Source organism: Equus caballus, chromosome 2 (genome assembly GCF_041296265.1).
Source record: "Equus caballus isolate H_3958 breed thoroughbred chromosome 2, TB-T2T, whole genome shotgun sequence".
NCBI classification, from domain to species: Eukaryota; Metazoa; Chordata; class Mammalia; order Perissodactyla; family Equidae; genus Equus; species Equus caballus.
The window spans coordinates 112,474,403-112,500,035 of record NC_091685.1 but is presented as its reverse complement, the minus strand read 5'-3'; positions in this window follow the sequence as shown (position 1 = coordinate 112,500,035).

The window sequence follows — 25,633 nt, the reverse complement described above, 5'->3', positions numbered from 1 at the left end:
GTTTTTTAATAGTAATTCTCATCATTGTTTGCTGTTCTGTATTTTTCTTAGTTTTGATTCTGTTTTTGTTTTAGTAGGAGCTACTTTCTTTGCTTACCTCCTTTATTTCCCTTCACCACCAAACATTCAGGGCTACCTCCTTATTCCAAGGTGCCTGCCTATCCCTGAAGCAGTTTCCTCCTGTAATGGTTATCTATTACTACATAACAAACCAGCCCAAAACTTAATGGTTAAAAATAATATTTTCTCATGATTTTATGGGTTACCTGGGAACAGCTCAGCTGTAACAGCTTGTCTCTGCTTCACATGGCATCCACTGGGCCCACTCATGCAAGTGCAATTTGGGCTGGAGGATCCAAGATGGCTTTGGCAACCTCAGTCAGGATGGCTGGAATGCTGGGGATATGTTCTCCTTGTGGCACTTTATCTTCCAGGAATTCTCTCCTCTCATGACCTTGCAACATCAGGTCCTTTTTGTCTTCATGTAGTTTCCAGTAGGGAAGCTGGACTTCTTTACATGATCACTCAGAGCTCCAACAGGGCACAAATGCAAGCTGAAGGGTGTCTTAAAGCCTAGCCTCAGAGGTTACATAGTCTCATTTCCTCCACATTCTATTTCTCAAATCAAGTCACAGTAGGAACCCCAATTCAAGACTCCATCTCTTAAGGGGAGGAGTGCCAACGTCACATTACCAAAGAAAGTGTAAGGAGTGAGAGTGTTGTTATGGCCACCTTTGGAAATGCTTCTCAAGTGCTTGGAAGTGCTTCTCAAGGCTGCTGCCTCTAGTTCCATATACTCCCTAAGCTCCTTCCTTTTGACTTCTTCAGAGTCCTTTTTCAAGCCTATGAGGGCTTAGATATATTTCCAGTATTTCCCAACTTGAGGTAGACCTTCCACTTTTGGAGGTGACCTCTAATTGATGCTGTCTGTGTTCCACTACTGCTGTGACCTCATTGTACTTTCATTCTCCTCCCTTCTGTGTATTCCCTACTTGACTTCACTCTGTTCTCAGCTCCAGAGGCAACTATGTTGCTCTTGGATGATTATTTCCCCTTTAAAGTTTATAAATTTGTTTTCTAGTTGTGCTAAAAGTGACCTACTTATGATGCTATAGGCCATCTTCAGAGAGAGAGAGATGGAAAGATTCAAATTTAGGCAGCTACCATTATCCCATCTAATCTTCCAGTAAGACTCTCATAGTTACAAATCTGAGATAGGAGCATTACAATTCTATATGTTTTAAAAAACGTGTTACATAATTGATATCTAAGTGCTACCTTAAATATTCTTATATATTAAAAATATATTTAAAAGCTCTTATATTTAATAACTAGGCAAAACTCTATACAGAATTCCCAGAACACCTTTGGTTTAGATGCCCCCAAAAGATAATTTTTTTAACATGAGAAAATTAAAATAGAAGTAACAGATGGAAACATTTGCACTGGATGTTGTCTAGGTTTTTTTTTTAGTGTACTGATATGTTATTTCATTCTGTTGAGCAGCACAAAATGCTTTCCAAGTCTTACTTGTTACTAGCATGCCAGTGCCAGGGAAAAGAGATCTGCCAGATTTCTTAGAAAGGCTGTTATTTGCCAGGATAGCTTAGCTGAAAAAGAATACACTCTTAAAAGCATTTTGATATTTAAGTAAACTTTTGAAAACTTCAATTATGCTTTTTCCAAGATTAAAATTGAGGAACATCTGATACATAGTATCGAACACTGAATGCCGTATAAATTTTGAAATTTCAAATCCTTTTTACTCATAAAATTTGATTAGCAACCTTAATCCAAGATTTTAAGAATCTTGCAAACTGAATGGTTCTTATTTCAAAGATGAAAATACAGTGCACACAGGAATTAAGTAGTGCTAAGTCAGTGGAGAAAGAATTTTTTCCCTATTAAAGTCTTCTGGTTAGCAGCTGAAACTTTACTCAGTGGATTAAAGACAACCTGTTCTTTTTTACTTGTCTAGGTATAGGTGGGGAGAATGTGTTACCTTGGGAACAAAAGGGAGTATGGTTAGCCTGTCTGGAAAGAGGGTATTACCTTGTCAGGTGGATGCAACATCCTTAATTGTGAACAGTGATTTATTGTGCTTCGTTAGGACTGAAATCCCTTGTTACTAAACTGAGGTCTGTGAATCAGCAGCCTTGACATCATCTTGGAACTTGTTAGAAATGCATAATCCCAAGTCCTACGGAATCAAAATCTGCATTTTGACATGATCCATGGTTGATTTCTATGCATATTGTAATTTGAGAGTCACTACTATTCAGTTCTTGAAAGAGCTGAATCTATGGTTAACTCCATGAGAAAGACGTCTGTTAAAGTATGATCACGTTAATCACAACTTATAAAACATTCAGAATTTTTTTTTCAAAATAAAGTCCACAGATTGAGTACCATTTAAATGGAAAACATTGTTGTTGACAGTATACAAAGATCAAGGAGAAAGCCTTTGCCTCTAAAGAACATTACAAACTGGAACAAGGGATAAAAAATAGGGACATATAATCCCAGTTCAAGGCATTTATGGATAATTTCTGTAAGAGAGTTGTGGACTATTAAGGGAGGGCAGCTCTGAGAGAGGTCAAGGAAGACGACATACAGGAGTTAGCATTTGAACTGGTTTTTCAAGGATAAATAGAATTAAAACAAAGAGAGTGATGGTGCATAAAATCATAACAGGCAGGAAAGGAAGGCATTTATCTGAAACACAGGGTACATATAAGGGAACATTAAAAAAAAACTAGAAAAGTAGGATAAGACCAGCCACATTATAGGTTCCCTCCCAATTTAGTACCCTCTTCTCATAGTAACAACCATATACCAATGTGTATGATATTTAGGTTGTTTGTGGTAAAGGTGGTGGATTTTGAAATTAGACCAACACGGGTTCAAATCTTAGTCTTGCCACTTATTAGTTATGGGTCCTTGGCTAAATCACTTAAACACTCTGGGCCTCATTAAGCGTTTGCTGTATTAATTCATGCATGTAAAATGTTTAACACAATGCCTTCTTGGTACATAATAGTTATTCCATACCATTATTTTCTCCCTGTGGGTTTTGGCATATTGTTAGTTGTTTCACCTGCCAAGTAGAACAGTAAAAATTTCAGGTGTACCTTGGCCTTCAATATCTTTGCTCTGGAGTTATAGAAACCCCAAGTGGAAATGGAAGAAAAGTAAAAAGTACATCTCTCTCTCTCTCTGACAAAAGATATTGTAACAGTTCCCTAACCAAAAGCAATGTAAAATGCCTCAAATCTTAGATATGGAATCATTTGATGTTAGAGGTTCTAACTATGATAAGGTATTAAGTCCCAAAGATGATTTCATTTTCTTATCTGTAAAGTGGGGATAAAGCCTACTTCTCAAAGCTGATGGAAGGATAAGATTACATGTGTACATTTTTACATCATTCAACACAGGGCCTAGCACATAGTTAACATTCAATAAGCAATAGCCGTGATCATGATGATGATGACGATTGCTATTATATCATAAACTGAATAAGTAGCATTTATCCCAATTCTACTTGAGTACACCCATTTTCAATCTACATAACAAAGCAGAACAGAATGTACCAGACTCAACAATGTTTACACTTTTCTGTCTCTTTGAGCCCAGCAGCTCCTTTAGCTGGGAGATCTTGGGAAGTCTCTTAAAAGTCTGTTCTGCCTTGCCACCGAAACCATCCTTGATGGGATCATGAACAGTTTCCACCTCAGCGAATCCAGTGGTCAAGTCTTGGTCCTCATCTCACTAAACCTTTTGGCAGCATTTTATAAAGCTGGTTACTTTCTCCCTGACATGGTGTCTTTAGCCTCAGTGATGTCACTCTTTTCCTTGGTTTTCTTTCCACATCCACATAACTCACTCTTCTTTCTACTATACTTTTGTAAGTGCTTTTTCTTTTCTTGACTTCTCCATGTTGGAGTACTCCAGGGATAGGCACCTTTGCTTTCTCTCCTTTATCTACACTGATTCCCTGCTGATTGCTTTCAGAGCCATGGCTTTAAGTGTAATGATATACAGACAATTACCAAATGTCCATTTCTAGCCCTGGCCTCTATCCTTAGCTACAAACTCATCTCATACCCCATATCCAATTTACCAACCTGTTTCCTAGGGCTGCTCTACGAAATTACCACAAACTAGGTGACTTGAAACAACAGAAATTAATTCTCTCACAGTTGCAGAGTTGAATTCTGAATTCAAGGTTTTCTCAGGGCTGCTTCTCTGAAAACCGTAAGAGACGATTCTTCCTTGTCTCTTCCAACTTCCGGTGATTCCAGGCTTTCCTCAGCTTGTGGTTGCGCAGCTCTAATCTCTGCCTCCACATTCACATGGTCTTTTCTTCTCTCCATTGTCTGTGTCTTTTCCTCTTTTGTCTCTTCTAAGGACACTGTCATTGGATTCAGAGCATACCTGGATAATCCAGAAGGATCTCATATAGAGATCTTTAACTTACTTACATCTGCAAAGACTCTTTTTCCAAATAAGGTCATAATCACAGGTTCCAGGGGTTAGGATATAGACATATCTTTTTTAGAAGTCACCATTCAACCTGCTACACAGCTCATCTGTGGACTCTACTTTCAAATATATCCCAATTTCCACCATTTCCCACCCTCTCCACAGCTTCTAATCCAAGCCACCATAATCTCTTGTGTAGACTCTGCACACCTACTCTCCAGTCTATTCTCTCTACACGGCAACCAAAGTGGCTTTTAAAAATGTAAATAGGATCACATCTCTTCCCTCCTCAAATTTCTTCAATATTTTCCCATCACACTTAAGATCCGAAGTCTTCACCAAAGGCCTCCGAGGCCCTGCAGGGTTTAGCCTCTCCCTATTCCTCCAAGTTCCTCTCCTACCACAAGCCTCTGTGATCACTCTACTTCAGCCACAGTGCTTTCTTGGTCTTCCTCGACTACGGCAAGTGTGTTCCTCTGAGGCCAGGGACATGCTTCCTCCAGAGCTCTACCAGGTTCTCTCCCTTACTTCCTTTAGATTGCTGCTCAAGTAGCATGTCTTTTTTAAAAAAGTTTTTTTTAACATACATGCCCAGGACTTACTTTCTTTTTTGAAGTTAAATGATAATGAGTCTAGAATTTATTTATTTATTTTTATCTATTTATTTATTTCGAAGAAGATTAGCCCTGAGCTAACATCTGCCACCAATCCTCCTCTTTTATTTTTGCTGAGGAAGACTGGCTCTGAGCTAACATCCATGCCCATCTTCCTCCACTTTATATGTAGGACGCCTACCACAGCATGGTTTGACATGCAATGCGTAGGTCCGCACCCAGGATCCAAACCAGCAAACCCTGGGCCGTTGAAGTGGGATGTGCAAACTTAACTGCTGTGACACTGGGCCAGCCCCTAGAAATTATTTTCTATAATATTATGCACAGATTTCATTCCATAGAATTATATGAAGGAGATTTTATAGGTACCATTCCTATCGATTCCATATTCACATAAGTTTAGAAATTGGTGCATACCATAGCTCTCACACTCCCATATGTTCCAAACCCCCAAACTTGGAGATTTATACTGAAGGCACTCAAAAACCCTGTAGTAAATAATTCATTTGACTTAAAAAAATTTTTTCAGTCAATTCACCCATTTCTCCCAGCCCCCACCCCCAACTCTGACAACCACAACCTGTGCTCCATATCTATGAGCTTGTTTTTGTTGTTGTTGTTTACATACCATATATAAGAGAGATCATAGAATATTTGTCTTTCTCTGTCTATTTCACTTAGCGTATTGACCTTGAGGTCCATTCATGTTTCACAAATGGCAAGATTTCATTCTTTTTTTATGACTGAATAATATTTCACTGTATACATACCACAATTCATTATTCATTCATCCATCGATGAATACTTAGTTGTCTCCATATCTTGGCTATTGTAGATAATGCAGCAATGAACATGGGGGTGCATATATCTTTTTGAATTAATGTTTTTGTGTTCTTCAGATAAATACCCAAAATGGGAATTGCTGGATCATATAGTGGCTCTATCAATTTTTTGAGGAAACTCCATATTGTTTTCCATAGTGGTTGCGCCAATTTATATTCCCACCAAGAGTACACAAGGGTTCCCTTTTCTCCACATCCTCACCAACACTTGTTATTTCTTAACTTTTTGATGACAGCCATTCTGACAGATGTGAGAGGTGATATCTCATTGTGGTTTTGATTTGCATTTCTCTTCTTATTAATGATGTTGAGCATCTTTTCATTTACCTGTTGGCCATCTGTATGCCTTCTGGGGAACATGTCTATTCAGATCTGACTTTAGATCTCATGTCCAAGTCTTTAGTCCATTTTGAGTCAACTTTTGTGTATGGTGTAAGATAGTGGTCCAGTTTCATTCTTTTGCATGCACTGTCCAGTTTTCACAATGCCATTTATTGAAGAGACTGTCCTTTCCCCATTGTATATTCTTGGTTCCTTAGTCATAAATTAATAAACCCATATATATTTGGGTTTACTTCTGGGCTATCTATTCTGTTCCATTGATCTGTGTGTCTATTTTTACTCCAGTACCATGCTATTTTAATTACTGTAGCTTTGTAATATAGTTTGAAATCAGAGAATGTGATGCCTTCTAGCTTTGTTCTTCTTTCTAAAGATTTCTTTGGCTATTCTGGGTCCTTCTGGTTCTATACAAATTTTAGGACTTTTTGTTCTATTTATATAAAAAATACCATTTGAATTTTATAGGGATTGCTTTGAATCTGTTTATTGTTTTGGATAGTGCAGACATTTTAACAATATGAAGTCTTCCAGTCCATGAGCATGAAGCATCTTTCCATTTATTTGTGTCTTCTTCAATTTCTTTCATTAATGTCTTGTAGTTGTCAATATACAGGTCTTTCCCCTCCTTGGTTAAATTTATTACTAGTTATTGTATTCTTTTTGATGCAATTATAAATGAGATTTCTCTCTGATAGTTTGTTACTGGTGTATAGGAATGCAACAGATTTTTATAGATTGATTTTGTATCATGCAACTTCACTGAATTTGTTTATTAGTTCTAACCGTTTTTTGATGGAGTCTTTAGGGCTTTCTATATATAATATCATGTCATCTGCAAATAGTGACAGTTTTACTTCTTCCTTTCTGATTTGAATGCCTTTTATTTCTTTTTCCTGCCTAATTTCTATGGCTAGGGCTTCCAATACTGTGTTGAGTAAAAGTGATGAGAGTGGGCATCTTTGCATTGTTCTTGATTTTTGAGGAAATGTTTTCAGCTTTCCACTGCTGAGTATGATGTCAGCAGTGGGCTTGTCATATATGCCCTTTGTTATGTTGAGGTACATTCCCTCTGTACTCACTTTCTTCCAAAGTTTTTATCATAAATGATTGTTGAATCTTGTCAAAGGCTTTTTCTGCATCTTTTGAGATAATCATGTGACTTTTATCCTTCATTTTGTTAATGTGTATCAGAGTAACTGATTTGCAGATGTTGAACCATTCCTGCATCCCTGGAATAAATCCCACCTGATCATGGTGTATGATCTTTTTAATGTATTGTTGAATTTATTTTCCTAATATGTTGTTCAGAATTGTTGTGACTATGTTTATCAGGTATATTGACCTGTAATTTTCTTGTGGTGTACTTGTCTGGTTTTGGTATCATGGTGATGCTGGCTTCATAAAATGAATTTGGAAGAGTTCCCTCCCCTTCTATTTTTTGGAAAAGTTTGAGAAGAGCTGATATTAGTTCTTCCTTAAATGTTTGGTGGAATTCATCAGTGAAGCTGTTTTGTCCGGGACTTTTGTTTGTTGGGAGATTTTTGATTGCTGATTCAACCTCCTTGCTAGTAAGCAGTCTGTTCAAATTCTCTATTTCATCATGATTTAGTCTTGGTAAGTTGTATGTTTCTAGGAATTTATCTATTTCTTCTAGGTTTTCCAAATCATTAGGTTATGATTGTTCATAGTAGTCTCTTATGATTCTTTGTATTTCTCTAGTATCAATTATAACATCTCCTCTTTCATATCTGATTTTAATTATTTTGGCCCTCTTTTTTTCTTGGGGAGTCTAGACAAATGTTTGTTTATTTTGTTTGTCTTTTCAAAGAACCAGCTTTTAGTTTCATTGATGTCTATTGTCTTTTTGTCTCTATTTCATTTATTGCCATCCTAATCTTTGTTATTTCTTTCCTTCTACTAACTTTGGGCTTCCTTGTTCTTCTTTTTCTAGCTCCTTGAGGTGTAAAGTTAGGTTGTTCTTATGAGACTTTTCTTGTTTCCTGAAGTAGGCATTTATTGCTTTGAACTTTCCTCTTAGAACTACTTTTGCTGCGTCCTATAAATTTTGGTATGTTACATTTCCATTTTTATTTGTCTCAAGGTATTTTTTTTTCTTTATAATTATCATTTTTTTAGAGATTTTATTTTATTTTTTTTCCTTTTTCTCCCCAAAGTCCCCCAGTACATAGTTGTATATTCTTCATTGTAGGTCCTTCTAGTTGTGGCATATGGGATGCTGCCTCAACGTGGTTTGATGAGCAGTGCCATGTCCACGCCCAGGATTTGAACCAATGAAACACTGGGCCGCCTTCAGTGGAGTGCACGAACTTAACCACTCAGCCACATGGCCAGCCCCTACCAAGGTATTTTTTGATTTCACCTTTGACTAACTGGTTGTTCAGTAGCATGTGGTTTAATCCCCACATATTTCTGAAATTTCCAGTTTTCTTCATGTAATTTCTCGTTTCATACCATTGTGGTCAGAAAAGTAGCTGCATGTGATTTCAATCCTCTTAAATTTATTAAGATGTGTTTTGTGGCCTAATATATGTTCTATCTTGCAAAATGTTGCATGTATACTGAGAAGAATATGTATTCTGTTGCTTTTTTATGGAATGTTCTCTAAATTTCTGTTAATTCCATCTGGTCTGTCCTTTAAGGCTGATGTTTTCTTACTAATTTTTCTGTCTGGATGATCTATCCATTGATGAAAGTGGAAAATTAAAGTCCCCTCCTATTATTGTATTGCTGGCTATTTCAAACTTTATGTCTGTTAATATTTGCTTTATATATTTAGATGCGCCTATGTTTTGTGCATAAATATTTATAAATGTTATATCTTCCTGTTGGAGTGATCCTTTTATCATTATGTAACAACCTTGTCTCTTATTATAGTCTTTGTTTTAAAATCTATTTTGTCTGGTGTAAGTATGGCTACTTCAGCTTTCTTTTGGTTTCCATTTGTGTGAAATATCCTTTTCCATCCTTTCATTTTCACTCTATGTGTGTCCTTAAATCTAAAGTGAGTCTCTTGCAGGCATGATATAAATGGGTATTGTTTTGTATTCATTCAGCCACTCACTCTATTTCTTTTGATTGTGGAATTTGGTCCATTTACATTTAAAGTAATTATTGATAGGTATGTGCTTATTGCTATTTTGTTAATTGTTTTCTGGCTGTTTTTGTAGTTCCTCTCTGTACCTTCTTCTCTTGTTCTCTTCCTTTATGGTTTGATGAATTTCTTTAATGGTATGATTATATTTCTTTATCTTTGTGATCTGCTATAGATTTTTGCTTTGTAGTTACCATGAGGCTTACATATAACAATTTATATCTATAACAGTCTATTTTAAATTGATAACTTAAGTTTAATCCCCTTGTAAAGCTCTACATTATTGCTCTCCCGCCATGTTGTATATTTTCAATGTCACCTTTTACACATTTTTGTCTTGTGGAATCCTTAACTAGTTATTGTAATCATAGTTATTTTTACTACTTTTGTCTTTAACCTTCATACTAGCTTTATAAGTGATTAATCTACTACCTTTACTATATCTTTACCTTTCCAGTGAGATTTATTCTTTCATATGTGCTCTTGTTACTAATTTGCACCCTTTCTTTTCATCTTAAAGAAGTCACTTCAACATTTCTTATAAGGCCAGTTTAGTGGTGATGAATTCCTTTAGCATTTGCTTGTCTGAAAACACTCTTTCTCTCACTTCTGAATGACAACTTTGCTGAGTAGAGTATTTTGGTTGGCAGTTTTTCTTTCAGCACTTTGAATATATTGTGCCACTCCCCTCTGGCCTGCAACGTTTCTGCTGAAAAATCTGGTGACAGTCTAATGTGGGTTACCTTGTATGTAACAAGTTATCTTTCTCTTGCTGCTTTTAATAGTCTCTCCTTGTCTTTAACTTTTGACATTTTAACTATAATGTGTCTGTGTGGGTCTATTTGGGTTCATCTTCTTTGGAACTCTCTGGGTTTCCTAGATCTGGATGTCTGTTTCCTTCCCAAGTTAGGGAAGTTTTCAGCCATTTTTTCTTCAAATAAGATTCCTGCCCCTTTATTCTCTCTTTGCCTGGGACTTATGTTGTCCCATAAGTCTTAACTTATCTTCACTTTTTTCATTCTTTTTTCTCCTTGCTGCTCTGATTGGGTGAGTTCCACTGCCTTACCTTCGAGTTGACTGATCCTTTCTTCTGTCTCATCTAGTCTGCTGTTGAACCCTTCCAATATATTTTTCAGTTTATTTATTGTGTTCCTTAGTTCTGTCACTTATATTTGGTATTTTCTTATTTTCTATCTCTTTGTCGAAGTTCTCACCATGTTCACCCATTCTTTTCCCCACTTCAGTGAACATCTTTATGACCATTATTTTGAACTCTTTATCAGATAAATTACTAGTCTCCATTTCATTAAGGTTCTTTCTGAGGTTTTACCTTGTTCTTCCATTTGGAACATACTTCTTTGTTCCTTTGTTTTGCTTGACTCTCTGTGTTGGTTTCTATACAGGAGATAAAACAACCACCTCTCCCAATCTTGAAAGAGTGGCTTCATGTACAAAATGAGCCTTGTCATTCAACCTTCCTCAGCTCTTACTTGTCTCTCCAACTTTTGTGCTTGTCCTTGCAGGCTATCATATTTTTAATAGTTCCCAGTGTTTGAGGAAGTGCCAAGACCTGTTGGTGTTGCAAAGGGAAGGATCTCAGCACTGAGTTTTAGGCTGACTAGAAGCCTGACTCACAGGCATCAGCTTTTAAAAGTGTGAAAATGTACATAGTCCTGTGGCACTGCAAGTATAATCCCCACTGGCCACTAGAACCAGGTATCCTGGAGGTGTGTGGCAGCCACAGAAATCAGGGCTCTGACAAGTGCATAAGTTCTTGTCTGGGTGATGCCAGCAAGCTGGAGCAAGGCAGAGGGAAAGCACCAAGATGGCATCCACAGCCTATGTTCCTTGAGAGCAGCTCCATAAGCCACTAAATGTGTGCCAAACTTGAAGCCTGCCCCTCAGGCCAAAGCACTAGAACAAGCAGAGGCCTCCTTCACAGAAAGACGGGGAAGTATGTCCTCAGTCTGCTTATGTGCAGTGCCCTGGGTGTGGTGGCCTGCCAAGAACCATCTCACTGATTGCCACAGTCCCATGGGACCCAGGAATGCAAATCTCCCATCGCCACCAGAGCCAGGCAATGAAGGGCCATCCCCTAGGCAGCAGCTCCAAAAACCAGGGCCCCAGGCATGTGTAAAGCTCCCCTCCAGGAGATGCTGGTGCTGTGCAGCACAGCAGAGGGTGAGCACCAAGATAGTGCCCACCCTCTGAGTTCTGGAAAGAATTACAGTCAGCCCCAAGATGGGTATTTAATTAGAAGCCTGCCCTCAGGCTGCAGTCATGATGACTAGCTAATAAGCCTCCTTCACAGAAAGACTGAGCTCCTGGGGGTGGTATCTGTTTAAGAACTCTCTCCATTGGCTACAGTCCTGTGGGACCCACAACTGTAAGCCCTACTGGCCACCAGACCCAGGTGATATAGAGGTCTCCCCTGGCGGTAGCCACAAAAATAGGGACACCAGATGCATGTAAAAACTCCCTTCCAGGAGATTCTGGTGCTCTGGAGCATGGCAAAGGGAGAGCGTGAGATGGTGCCTACCAGTCTCCATCCCGGGAGGATGTTCAGGCAGGCTCCTACATATGTGTATTAGATTCGATGCCCGCCCCTCAGGCTGATTTTTTAATATGAGCAGGTGAGCCTTCTCCACTTTAAGTCTGGGCACAAATGGCTGCCTCTGAGCTGGGCCTTGGGGTGGGTGAGTCCAAATGTGCGACTCTAAGACCTTGAAGGGTGGTTTTTCTGGTCACTAGAGTCTTGTGGGTCTTGGGACATGAGTCCCATTGGTTTTCAAAGTTAGATGTTTTGGAGATTCATCTCTCAAGTGCATGTCTTAGAAGTTGGGATGCCTGATGTGAGGTTCAAACCCTTCATGCCTCAGAGAGAAGCTCTGGGTTTTGAATTTCCTTTCGGTGTGGGACACTGAGCCTGGGGTAGGGTTTAAGGTTAAATTGTGTGCCAGCTTCTCCTACCTGCTTTGATGTGGTTTTCCTCTCATTTGTGGGATGTGTAGTATTCACTCAGCCAGGCTTTAGGTTTTACTTTTTTTAGGGGAAATTTTTCCATATGTAGCTGTAGACTCAATGTGTTCAGGGGAGGAGGTGAGTTCAGGATCTTACTCCATTACCCTCTTGAGTCGGAACTCCAGGACTTATAACTAAAAGTTTGTACCTTTTGACCACCTTCACCATTTCACCCCTGTCTTGAAACCACCATTCTGTTCTCCAAGTTTGGTGTTTCCTTTTTTAGATTCCACATGTAAGTGAGATCATGCAGTATTTATCTTTCTCTATCTGACATTTCATTTAGCATAATGAAATATGGACCTTAAGACCCACTCATGTTGTCACAAATGGCAGAAGTTCCTTCTTTTTTATGGCTGAATAATATTCTATTGGGTGTATATACCACATTTTTTTATCCATTTGTCTATTGACGGACACTTAGGTTGTTTCCATATCCTGGCCATTGTAAATAATGTTGCAACAAACATGGGGGTGCAGATATCATTTTGAGACAATGACTTTGTTTTCTTTGTATAAATACCCAGAAGTAGAATTGCTGGACCATATGGTAGTTCTGTTAATTTTTTTGTAAACTCCATACTGTTTTTCATAGTGACTGCATCAATTTACATTCCCACCACAGTGCACAGGTTTCCCTTTTCTCCACATCCTTGCCCACACTTGTTATTTCTCGTCTTTTTGATGATAGTTATTCTAACAGGTATGAGGTAATATCTTACCGTGGTTTTTGATTTGCATTTCCCTAATGATTAGTGATGTTGAGTACCTTTTCAGGTACCTGTTGATCTTGTGTGTCTTCTTTGGAAAAATGTCTGCTCAGATCCTCTGCCCATTTTTCAATTGGATTTTTCCTTTTGCTATTGAGTTATATGTATTCTTTACATATTTTGGATATTAACCCCTTCTCCAGTATATGGTTTGCAAATATCTTCTCCCAATTGTTAGGTTGTCTTTTCATTATGTTGATGGTTTCCTTTACTGTACAGAAGCTTTTTAGTTTGATGTAGTCCTACTTGTTTGTTTTTCTTTTGTTGCCTTTGATTTGATGTCAAATCCATGAAATCATTGCCAAGATTGATGTCAAGGGTAGCATGTCTTAAAGAAGTTCTCTCTGACCATTCTTTCTAAATAACCTCACCTTGTCACTCTCTATTGCCTTATCCTGCTTTATTTTTCTTTGTAGCACTAATCACTACCTGGTGTTTTATGTTCCCTTTCCTGCCCCTGGTAGGACAACTTCTCGAGGGCTGGGGCTTCATCTTACACACCTGTCTCTCCATTACCTATAGCAGTCTCTGAAAGATCATAGAAATGTCAAAATTACTTGCTGAATGAACGAAAGAACAGTTCCCATAATAAGCCAACGAGGCAAGAGATTCTGGGGTGGCGATGGAGGCAGACTAGTCTAAGACATACTTTTCTTTATGAGTCTATTAATTTTATGTTGAACTTGTACAACAGATAAATAGGAAATTTCCCCCCTCATTGCCTCTTCTCCTTTTTTTGTAAATAAGACAATATATCCTAGACATCGCTATTGATCTGAGTGATGAAAGTAAAAGGTAAATTTGAGGTAATTATCTAATTCAAAATACAGGTATATTTGTCATTTCAACTATCTGAATATTCAGAAATTTTTTTTAGGGAGGCTTCAAATATTTCAACAGTGGCTCTGGGTTGCCTTGTAAATACTACCGTGGAAAAGAGGACATATATTAATTAACATGCTCTTTCACCTCCCGCTCCCCTTGTATGTATTTTACCAGTTTCCTTTCACCCAGGATTCAGCCATTGAAAGAGAGAGGCTCCTCCCTGTTTGGAAATTTACTTGATATTTTCATTCCTATTAAAAGCAGTGATCCTGAGGTTACATAATGAGTCACTTAGGAACTGAGACAAAACATGGATGTAGGCTGCCTACTGTTTAATCTGGACATAAAACCTGACATTTAATAAAGTCTTATTTTTAATTTTCCCCTCTCACAGCAATTAGTCTGTAACAGGGCTATCAGTGTTCTTATTATAGGTGAACTGCCATTTTCTCTGTCCTTGAATTTGATGGTGGATCTGTGCCAGATAGATGAAAAGCAGTCCTGAGCCAAGATGAGGCTGGCAAATCTGGGGATGTGCACCCCTACCTCCTACCACCCATAGAGTAATGGGTCACTGGAAGAAGAGGACAGCCATCTGAACTGAACAATATCTGTAGGAGTATTTTTCTGGTAATAATTTAAAATTTTCATAAGATGTTTTTTATATAATTCTTAAAGACAGGATCCAGATTTCAAAGATGTCATACATCTATAATGGGCCTCAGAATACCAAGACCCGGGGGTGCATCTTTACTCTTTTCTATGGCAAGAAGTGTTTCCATGGAGACATTTGAACATCACTGGAAGCTATCACTGTGTTCCAGAAGTTTGGGTCCAAAGCATAACTGTACCTGAATTTCCACTTTGAAGGGTTATCCCACTCAAAGCTTTGAGTTAGCGTTTACATAAAATTATAAAATACTTACATGATGTCTGCAAATTAAAAAGCAGCTAGAACAGGTAACATTTCGTCAAAAGGCATTTTAGACAGTTTAGGGCTTGGAGATACAGTGCAGAGCTTCTTAAATAGTGCTTCTTTAGAATCCCAGTGTGCAATACATTGGACAAATGGGTTTAAATTTAATGCTGGATGCTGGCATTTTCTTCAGCATAAAGAAAATATTTAGAGGATAAAATATTTGGAATTTTAAAGTTATTTTCAATCACTTTTTCATAAACTCTTGGTCATGTTAATCATTTCTTTATCAACTATTAAGTGTTATCATGTGACTAACGGACATATTAAATTACTTTTAGTGATTGTTATTATTACATAACCTGATTGTAAATGTGTTACCCATTAATTTGATGGAATTAAATAGATGTGTATTTCACAAAACTACACTGACTTTCACAAACTGTCCTGCCTGAACAAGTTTGAGAAATGACTTATCAAGTCCAGTTACCTTGTTTTATGATTAAACTCAGATATTATATGGAAATAAGGTCACAGCAAAAAACATTAGACTAGAACCTGGGTCTTCCACCTCATAGTAATCTGTTTCTTTTATTTCACTTGGTATTTTTGTGGACTACAGAGATGTTTATTTCTTATGCTAGATGTCAAACCTATGGTGAATTTTAGTCTTTTGCGCATAGTAAAAGGGAAAACACACACAGCTACATTTGCCCTAATTGACAATTGTGCCTTCTCTGGAGAATTTGTAGATGCAAAAGTGAGTGCAGTTTAGACCTAGTAGCACGCTTATAAAAGTCAAAATAAAGCAAGGATAACCATCCATGGACACAAGAGGAAAAGAACATTCTCACATCCCCAAGTATCCACATGTGCTGTGACATTTAACTACAGGAATAATCAAGACAGCCAGGAGGAAAGAAGATAAAGGCCACCAATGAGTACTTTGGTTTCCCAAATTAGAGACAGTAATCTCCAATTTTTAAAAAGGTGAAGGATGTCTGTGCAGAATTTTGGAGCATATAACAAAGATTAGGATCCGAGATGGACTAGAGCTCACATTCGTCTTGATCTCTAAGTCCCTCTTTGACCTTTTCCCCAGCAACTTCACAGGGGAAAGCACCACCTGCAGCAGACAGGGTGACATTTGTGGTCAACCTTAGTGCTGGGACCAAACAAGAGCAGGGTCACCTGGCTCCAGCAGGGAGCTGCCACGAACTAGTTTTGCAAAGGAAGGCAGTTCGGCTCTCTGGGCTTCCATTTCTACATGGGGGAAAAAATGTGTTTTTGAAACATCTCTGCCAGCTCTACAATCTAGAAAGAGATTAAAAGGATGTCTTCTCATCTCTGTTTCCCAAAGATACTTTATCATCTTCTTCTGGCTTGGGACAACAGAATCTATTGTTTACTGAATTCAGATAATGTTTAAGGGTAGTGAGTATGCTCATGCCTCTGTTAATGAAAAAGAACCCCAAAGATACATTTATTGATCAGAAATTTAATGTGTTGTTGTCAGTGCCATTGAGTCTATTCCACATCCTGGCAAACCTGTGGACAGCAGAGTGGAACCCTGCTGGGTCTTTTTGCGCCATCCTCTCCCCTTCTGGTGCTGTATCAGACAATACCCACTGCTATTCATAGGGTTTTCATGGCCAATTTTTTTGGAAGTGGGTGACCAGGTCCTTCTACCTAGTTTGCCCTAGTCTGGAAGCTCTGCTGACACCTGTCCCCCATGGGTGACCCTGCTGATATTTGAAATTTAGTTTACCAAAAGTAAAATATTACTAGATTATACTACATTCTAGGGATTCAGAAAAGTTGCATTAAATGCTAACTGAATTAATATCATCTGTTTGGGGGAAGCAAACAATGCGAGCTGGCAATCTTGGGACAGAGAGACGGGTTACATTAAGTAAAGGAGTGTCTGTATTATGTGCAATACTAACAGCTGATGTTTGAGCGTCTATAATGTGTTAGAGACTTTGCATACGTTCCTTCTCTCTCAAGCCAGAAAATATTGTTTTCTTTTCAGCTGAAAAAACCGAGTCTCACAACTCAGCTCAAGCCCAGGTCTGGGTGGCCCCCAAAGCCCGTTCCACCTACACACTGCCTCCCCTGCCCAGAGGGGAAGTGGGAATAGGGGCTGGGAGGAAATCTAGAAAGAGAAGAGGAAGAGCGATGGTGGGCAAAGGAGGCTCCAAATTTCAAAACCTAAAGGAAACAGATGCCTTTACTCCCTGTACCTCCCAAAAATTGATCTCTAACAGTACAAATGCGATTCCATGAATGCCGCCTGCCCCACCGAGTATCTCCCCACTTGCTTATAGATGTCCAATGTAGAGTGAATGGCATTAGAGATTAGAGGTGTAAAATGGAAATAAAGGTTGGTATTTGGATGAACGATGTCAGAACCTTCCCTGTTTTACCATAGAAAAGGCAATGACTTTTTAAAAAATTTGACACAAGAAAATGTACAAATAGAAGATAAAACTTGAAAATTACAACTTTGTCTAGTTCAAACTTATGAGCAGCTGAGAGTGGCTACTGGGAGCTACACAGGGATTTGACGATTCAGGCCTGTGGACTGTGCAACTTTGCTGACATGATGTGTTAATTTTGAGTTGAACTATTTTAAAACCTTTTTTGATAAATGAATTTCATTCCTAGAATATCTATTAATCAGGGTTTCACTGTATTCCCAATGTTCTTGGAGCTGTGGGGAATATTAAAGGAGCAATCAGAAATTAAATTCAGTGCTTTCTTCTGCTCAGCAGGAAGAATTTAACTACGGTGATTACATAATCTCTGATTTTTCTCAGAGTCCCCTTATAGAGACTCAGGTTTGATAAAATTCTGATTAACAGTTCAGTGTGTTTGGGAATCCAAAGACCCAGTGGTAAAATGAAGTCTGTCCAAACCCCCCTCCCCGAATTATTATAGGAACAATTAATTTCTGTTGAGACTAAGAGTAAAGGGGAATAGCTGGCACATTAATTCAGCTTTATACACTTCAATGAAAAAGTTATTTTTTTTCCTGATTCATTGGTGTTTATTGCTTAAAGTGTGAAAAATAAAAAAGAAACACATCAAAGCAAAAATATCTTTATAGCGGCCTTTCATTCCTCAGTTTAGCTTATTTTTTATACTAAAAACAGCAATAATTACATGTTTCTCTTCCTCCTCCATATGATGTGTTTAGAATGTGTTCCATAAAAGTAAGAAGTGCTAAATTTAATAATTTAAACTTGGAATATTTTCAGTATTTTTGCCTCAAAAAAAACCCCCACTTCATTTAACTAGCAGCTCATTAATGCCTGGGATCTGCACCTTTTCTCTTTTTATTTTTTGTGTTTTATCCTTCTCACTGTTTATTAACCTAAGAGGCCAGTCTGAGAGGAGCGAAATGGGGGAGGGAGATTCTTGCCAGCCCCTTTGGTTCTCCGGCGTAGAAAAACGGTAAGATCTTCCTCTCTCACCCTGAAGATCAGAGATCCCTGAAGGGCATCCCTGAAGAATCACATATTAGCAGGACTAACTAACAGCATAGCAGGGTTGAGTCAGCAGCCAGATAATAGCAGGCCGAGGGTTTAGAGACTGAAGCCCAAGCGTGTGTAACTGATGGCCATTTTCCATCATCATAGCTAAGCTGAAAAATTCAGTAAGCATTGGGCCGTATTTTACTACACTATGTTTCAAAGAATAGTGGCTTTATGGATCTAATCAATAAAGCAAGATTTATTTATTTTTATTATTTTTTTGAAATATTGGCACCTGTTGCCAATCTTCTTTTTTTTTTTTCTGCTTCTTTTTTTTCCTGCTTTTTTCTCCCCAAATCCCCCCAGTACATAGCTGTATATTTTAATTGTGGATCCTACTAGTTGTGGCATGTGGGACGCTGCCTCAACATGGCCTAATGAGTGATGCCATGTCCGCACCCAGGATCCGAACCCTGGGCTGCTGATGTGAAGTGCACGAACTTAAATACTCGGCCACGGGGCCGGCCCCGCAAGATTTATTTTTAAATCCAACAAATATTGAAATTTTCCATGGGCCAGGCCCTGGGTTTGTGCGCTCAAATACATTATCTTGTTTAATTCTTATAATAAGAAATATTTGAACATGTATTAAGGTGATAGGAGCTTAATAGTAAAGTAGAATGAGATAAAACTGCAAGCAAGTTAGGAATTTGATTATTTTCTTAAAGCCAGAAAGGTGAGAATTCCCAGATGTCCAGCAAAGGACATGGAGAATACTAGCCACCATCACAGGCTATAGGCTGGAAATTGTGGACAGAATATGCAGGTACAGGAGTTCCTCATGCTTTTCCCATTATGTGGAGAGGCCTACTTGAGCTGGGAGCAACTGGACACATCAAGGATCCCACCTCCAGTAAGGAGCCCTACTGTTATTCTCTCATTTTGTCAGACAAACATGCGAATGGCTATGTAGATAGGGGGCGAACAATGTAAAGTTTGGGTGCCAACAGCCCAACATCTGGAGACAAGAGAGAAATTGAGATCATGTGCAGCCCCTCCCATTGGCCATGGGGGTGGGGAGGCCCTGACCCATCTAATTCTAACTCACTGTCTATGTGTTCATTAACCAGGCAATCCTGTTTGACTCAACACATCACAAACCTGCATAGATTTTCCTTTTGTTCCTTTCTCTAATCCATCATAGTTGTGCAAACTTTGGTATTCACAAGAATTTCCATATAGGTTTGCATATATAAAGCCATGTTTACTGGATTTGGTACTGTGTCCTTCCAAACTGCAACTGTGAACATCACGGATGAGGAGAAGAGGAAGAGAATGCACACAAGGTGGGCCAGGCACCATTTAAGCAGTACCTAATACCCCACGGTGGTTGTTATCTCCTTGCCAACTGGAAGTCAGAATGAGTATTAACTTGCCCAGGTCACATCACTAGTGATGCAGCAGGAATTTGAACCAAGTCTATGTATCTCAAAAGCCCAAATTCTTTCTAATTTCCATTTTTCCTAGGCAGATGGGCATCGACCTGGGAGAAGTCACTTCAATGAAAGGAAGGAAAGGGATCTGCTTGGGGGTAGGAGGTAATCAGTAGGTGCTGCATAAAACAAGATGTGCGAAGTTAGACTTCACCACCTCACAATCTTGCCTTCAGCAGTCTTCACTGTTAACAGTCATCTCACGGGGCACCTTGGGAAGAGAGTTTGCTCTGGGTAGGTTTTCTGTGTATAAAATATCAACAGCCAAAAATGGATGTGTGGAATCACCTCACACATTACAATCCTTGAGAGCCACAATAAGCTATTATAATAACAATGTGTATTTTTCTTTGTTTCTCAGCAGGCCAAAGCAGTTTTAGGGTGTGTGGGTGTGTGTGTGTGTAATAACAGTAATAATTTAGTGGTATTAAGTAGATATAAGCAGCTGTGCTTTCATATTCTTACAGTTTAAGATGGAAAAATACCCACACCAGTAGAAGTCTTTTAAACTATTAAACTTTGATTTTAAATTTCCATACTGTAGAAGCAGAACAGACATTTTAAAAGAGGATAATAGGGGAGATCTTGTCAAGATGGCAGCATAGGCAGACTCTGGACTCACCTCCTATCATGAAAACAATGAGGTTACAGCTATTCTTGGAAAGATTACCCCAGAGAGAGAACTGAAAACTGGATAAAAAGAGCCCCCACAACAAGGGACAGCCCTGACTGAGGTGGAAGAGGCAGAAATTCCTTCTGGAGAGAAAAAAAGCCCACCCTCTTGAGCCGTGAAGCCTCACAGCCAGGTAGGAGCCACCCTAAGGTATGCAGCCCTCCCTGGAGGAGCAGGGCACCTGAGCAAGGGAGTGTTACCATTATAAGTGTCCTTCAGACTCAGCACAACTCAGGCCAAGTTCCTGCTATCTGGCTTGGCTGGCTATTAACTATGATAGGGAATATGCCTAGAAAAGCTATCGACAAATAAGTGGAATAAAGCCACTCTTAAAGGGCCCACACACAAATTGACCCATCTCAGAAAGCAACCTAAAATCACCAGAAATAAAGGTGCACAGTCCTTTGGTGGAAAGAGACTCACCTGGTAGGCTCTGGGTGTGTCTTGGTGAAAGGTGAGACCTCTCCAGAGACTAAGACATTGATGATGGCCATTGTTGTGACCCAGTACAAGCATGCTGACACAGACACTAACAGATGCCATTGGAGCTCTTCCCTTGGCCTGATTGCCCAGGGGTCTGTCACACCCACTAGAGCGCATACTTAATCCAGTTCAGCCAGGGCAGGCAGCCCACACTAGGGATCAGCCCCACTCAACAACAAGCCCTCAGGCTACTTATTGGCCTGCATAGACTGGCTGCCTTGATCCTCTGTAGGCAGGCGAGTGTGTCCACTTCTGTGGGGCAGGGCCTATGTGAGGAGCAGGTGAAGTGTAGGGGGTGTTGGTGGAGCATACGGGGGCCTCTGCAGTGGGGCAACAAGGTATGCTCCGGGGGCTGGGACATGTGCACAGGCCAGAACTGTCTTGACAGTGTGTGTGGACCTGTGTGGGGGGGTGGGGCTTATCAGTGGCAAAAGACCTGTGCTTCACAAACAGCCACAAAAGGTATTGGCCCCTGAAAAATTTGGGTGCCTGAAAAAAGCCTGAAAAAATTGGGTGCTCTCATGCCAAGGGCCAGCCCCACTCAGCTGCAATCCTGAGAGAGCTGACAACAGCTCTGGAAAAAGAAGAACAAACAAAGCCCAAAATCACTAGAAGGAAGGAAATAATAAAAATCAGAGCAGAAATAAATGAAATAGAGACTGAAAAAAACAGTAGAAAAAAAATCAATGAAACCAACAGCTGGTTCTTTGAAAAGATAAACAAAATTGACAAGCCTTTAGCTAGACTCACCAAGAAAAAAAGAGAGACATCTCAAATGTATAAAATCTGAAATGAAAGAGGAGAAATTACAATGGACACCTAAGAAATACAAAAGATCATAAGAGAACACTATGAAAAGCTATATGCCAACAAATTAGATAATCTAGAAGAAATGGATAAATTCTTAGAATCAAACAACCTTCCACAATTGAATCAAGAGGAAATAGATAATTTGAATAGACCAATCATCAGTAAGGAGATTGAAACAGTAATCAAAAACTTCCCAAAAAATTAAAATCCAGGGCTTCCCTGGTGAATTCTATCAAATGTTCAAAGAAGACCATATTTATAGCTATCCTTCTCAAACTCTTCTGAAAAATTGAAGGGGAGAGGAAGCTTCATAACTCATTTTACAAAGCCAACATTACCTGGATACCAAAACCAGACAAAGACACAACAAAAAAAGGCAGTTGCAGGCCAATATCACTGATGAACATCAATGCAAAAATCCTCAACAAAATACTAGCAAATATAATAGAAAAATACATGAAAAAGATCATACACTATGATCAAGTGGGATTTATACCAGGGAGGCAGGGATGGTTCAACATCCGTAAATCAATCAACGTGATGCACCACGTTAACAAAATGAAGAACAAAAATCACATGATCATCTCAATAGATGCAGAGAAAGCATTTGACAAGATACAAGATCTATTTATGATAAAAACTCTAAACAAAATGGGTATAGAAGGAAAGTATCTTAACATAATTGAGGCCATATATGACAAACCCACAGCTAATATCATTCTCAATGGAGAAAAACTGAAAGCTATCCCTCTAAGAACAGGAACCAGACAAGGATGCCCACTTTCATTACTCTTATTTAACATAGTATTGGAAGTCCTAGCCAGAGAACTCAGGCAAGAAAAAGAAATAAAAGAGATCCAAATTGGAAACGAAGAAGTGAAACTGCCATTATTTGCAGATGACATGATTTTACATATAGAAAACCCTAAAGAATCCACTAAAAAACTTGTAGAAATAACAAATGAATATGGTAAAGTTGCAGGATACTTTTTGTATCAACATACAAAAATCACTTGCATTTCTACACACTAACAAGGAAGTAGCAAAAAGAGAAATTAAGAATACAATCCCATGTACAACTGCAACAAAAAGAATAAAATACCTAGGAATAAACTTAACCCAAGAGGTGAAAGATGTGTACACTGAAAACTATAAAACACTGCTGAAAGAAATCAAAGATGACAGAAAGAAATGGACAGATATTCCATGCTCTTGGATTGGAAGAATTAACATAGTTAAAATGTCCATACTTCCTAAAGCAATCTATAGATTCAACACAATCCTTATCAAAGTTCCAACAACATTTTTCACAGAAATAGAACAAAGAATCCTAAAATTTACGCGGAACAACAAAGGCCCCAAATAGCCAAAGGAATCATGAGGAACAAAAAAACAAAGCTGGAGTTATTACACTCCCTGATTTCAAAACATCCTACAAAGCTACAGTGACCAAAACAGCATGGTACTGGCGCAAAAACAGACGCAAAGATCAATGGACTAGAATCAAGCACCCAGAAATAAACCAAGACATATATGGACAACTAATTTTCAACAAGGGAGCCAAGAACATACACTGGAGAAAAGAAAGTCTCTTCAACATATGGTGCTGGGCAAACTGGACAGCCACATGCAAAAGAATGAAAGTAGACTATTATCTTACACCATGCACAAAAGTCAACTCCAAATGGATTAAAGACTTGAATGAAAGATCTGAAACCATAAACTTCTAGAAGAAAGCATAGGCAGTATGCTCTTTGGCATCAATCTTAGTAGCATATTTTCAAGTACCATGTCTGACTAGACAAGGGAAACAATAGAAAAAATAAACCAATGGGACTACATCAAACTAAAAATATTCTTCACAGCAAAGGAAACCATCAACAAAATGAAAAGACAATCTAGCAATTGGGAGAAGATATTTACAAACCATAGATCAGATAAAGGGTTAATATCCAAAATATACAAAGAACTCATACATCTCAACAACAAAAAAACTAACAACCCTGTTAAAAAATGGGCAAAAGATCTGAACAGACATTTTTCCAAAGAACATATACAGATGGCCAACAGGCACATGAAAAACTGTTCAACATCATTAACTATCAGGGAAATGCAAATCAACACTACAATGAGGTATCACATTACTCCAGTCAGAATGGCTATAATTAACAAGACAGGAAACGAAAAGTGTTGGAAAGCATGTGGAGGGAAAGGAAACCTCATACACTGCTGGTGGGAGTGCAAACTGGTGCTATGGCAAACCACTATGGAAAACAATGTGGAGATTCCTCAGAAAATTAAGAATAGAACTCCCATATGATCCAGCTATTCCCCTGCTAGGTATTTATCCAAAGAACTTGAAAACGTAAATGTATAAAGATACATGCACCCGTATGTTCATTGTGGCACTATTCACAATAGCCAAGATTTGGAAGCACCATAGGTACCCATCGAAGGATGAATGGATAAAGAAGATGTGGTATATATATACAATGGAATACTACTCAGCCATAAGAAATGATGAACTCTGGCCATTTGTGATAACTTGGATGGACCTTGAGGGTATTATGCTAAGTGAAATAAGTCAGAGGGAGAAAGTCAAATACTATATGACCTCACTCATAAGTAGAAGATAAAAACAATGACAAACAAACACATAGCAACAGAGATTGGTTTAGTGGTTACCAGAGGGGAAGAGGGGAGTGAGGATGGTGAAAGGGGTGATTAGGCACAGGTGTATGGAGTAGACTGTAATTAGTCTTTGGGTGGTGAACATGATGTAATCTACACAGAATTTGAAATATATTATGATGTACACATGAAATTTATACAATGTTATAAACCAATGTTACTGCAATAAAAAATTAAAAAGATAAAATAGGATAATAAAATCATGACTATCATAGAGACATAAAACAAACATATCAAAGGTTTTATTTAACTCATTAAAGAAGGAACCAGACCAGTGTTGTAGCTTGTTCAAAGAAGTAGAAGGATCACCAATTATATGGAGTAAGGCAACATTGAAATGAATTTACAAATGGACTAAGTGGCTCTTTCCACCAGATGGGAATTTTTGCATGTCTATAGACAAGAATTATTGTGTTGCTACCAGCTGTCTACAATGTAGAGAGCTGTAAAATAACTCAAAGGCAATGAAAGTTGCTGAGCCCTTTGTGGACTCAGTTAATCTCCTGGAGACTCCAACATTCCACAAAGAGCATATCTAGTAGTCTCCTTAGCTGATTACAAACCTTAAATTTTTCTTTACAAAAGATACCTGGTAATTGCTACAAAACCTATTTTCTAAAATAGCAATTTTTTAAAAAGAAAAACAATTCTTCTGAAAAGAATACCCTATTTATGCCTAATCATGTTGTTGTGTTGCTAGGTTTCCTCTAGCAGCTGAAAAATATGCTAAATAATTAGAAAGTGTTCATGAAGAATACTTGTTTAATACCTGTGTAGACACTATTGTGTCAAAATTTGTTATCAGAGCCATTCATACGCTTGCTAGAAACATGTGAGAAGACTCAGATGGAGCAGGAAAGGAGCCAGAAAGCGATATTGGGTTCAGTGGTCGAATAACCTGGCATGGAGGAAAGGGAAGACAAAGTTCCAAGTCCACACTTGTGACTTAAATTCCCTGGAAAGACACAATTTAAGAGATGTATGAGTAAACAGAATATGGTAGTGTTTCCCAAAGAATTGTTGGAGAATATCTGCCTTTTTGGGTGGATGAGATGATTCGGGAGTACATGCCATGCTCAG